Source organism: Eschrichtius robustus, chromosome 8, assembly GCF_028021215.1.
Source record: "Eschrichtius robustus isolate mEscRob2 chromosome 8, mEscRob2.pri, whole genome shotgun sequence".
Classification (NCBI taxonomy): domain Eukaryota; kingdom Metazoa; phylum Chordata; class Mammalia; order Artiodactyla; family Eschrichtiidae; genus Eschrichtius; species Eschrichtius robustus.
In genome coordinates, this window is record NC_090831.1 from 6,623,897 (window position 1) to 6,625,383 (window position 1,487).

The following is a 1,487-nucleotide window of genomic DNA, read 5'->3' on the forward strand; positions in this document are numbered from 1 at the left end:
AGTAATTATCAATATGTATGTTCTTATTGCCATTTTGTTAATTGTTTTGGATTTGTGTTTGTAGGTCTTTTTTCCCCCTTTCTTCTTCTTTTATTCTTTTCTCTCCCCATCTGGTGACTATCTTAGTGTTATGTTTGGATTCCTTTTTCTTTTCTGTATGTATATTTATTGTAGATTATTGGTGTGCAGTTACCATGAGGTTTTTGTATAGCAGTCTATATATATACATGTATACATATATATAGACTCTCTCTCCCCCCATCTCTCTCTCTCTCTTCCTCTCTCTCTCTCTCTCTCTCTCTATATATATATATATATCATATATATGAGATTGTTTTAAGTTGTTGATCTCTTAACTTCAAAGGCACTTTTAAATCCCTGCATTTGTACTCTCTTCCCCTCATGATAACTGTTTTTGATATCATATTTTACATCTAATTGTTTTGTGTATCCCTTAACTGCTTATTGTGGATATAGATGATTTTACTACTTTTGCCCTTTAACCTCCCTACTAGCTTTGTGTGTGGATGATTTCCTGCCTTTACTGTATGCTTTCCTTTACCAGTGAGCTTTTTTATTTTGTAATTTTCTTATTTCTAGTTGTGGCTTTTTCTGTTTCACCTAGAGAAGTTAACATTTGTTGTAAAGCTGGTTTGGTGATACTGAACACTTTTAGCTTTTGCTTGTCTATAAAGCTTTTGATTCCTCCATCAAATCTGAAAGAGAATATACTTACCTGACAAGGGAGATACCATGATCACGAAGGTGGTTTTCCCAGGGCAAGGCTTATCCATTGCACTCCGGATGTGTTGACCCCTGCAATTTCCCCAAATGTGGGAAACTTGACTGCATAATTTGTGGTAGTGGGGGACTGTGTTCTCACTCTCCCCTGGTTAAAAAAAAAAATCTGAAACAGCCTTGCTGGGTAGAGTAGTCTTGGTTGTAAGTTTTTCTCTTTCATCACTTTAAATAAATTGTTCCATTCCCTTCCGGCCTGCAGACTTTCTCCTGAAAAATCAGCTGATGGCTTAATGGGAGTTCCCTTATATGTTATTTGTTGCTTTTCCCTTGCTGCTTTTAATATTTTCTCTTTACCTTTAGTTTTTGTCATTTTGATTGCACTGAGTCTTGGTGTCTTCCCCTTTGGGTTCAACCTGTACGGGACTCTCTACACTTCACAGACTTGGGTGACTGTATCCTTTCTCAGGTTAGGGAAGTTTTCAGCTTTTGTGTCTTCAAATATTTATCAGGCCCTTTCTCTCTCTCTTGTCCTTCTCAGACGCCTATAATGAGTATATTACTGTGCTTGATGTTGTCCCAGAGGTCTCTTAAGCCGTCCTCATTTCTTTTAATTCTTTGTTCTATTCAGCAGCAGTGATTTCCACTACTCTGTCCTCCAGCTCACTGATTTGTTACTCTGTATCATTTAGTCTAGTATTGGTTCCTTCTAGTGTATTTTTCATTTCAGTTATTGTATTCTTCATCTC

At 36.8% G+C, this 1,487-nt stretch overlaps 1 non-coding gene across 1 annotated transcript; it reads left to right on the top strand.

Moving 5' to 3' along the window:
- Positions 1 to 728: 728 nt before the first annotated feature.
- Positions 729 to 892, top strand: LOC137768976 (U1 spliceosomal RNA). Its single transcript, XR_011074895.1, has one exon. It is a non-coding gene; the product is annotated as a U1 spliceosomal RNA (small nuclear RNA).
- Positions 893 to 1,487: the final 595 nt, after the last annotated feature.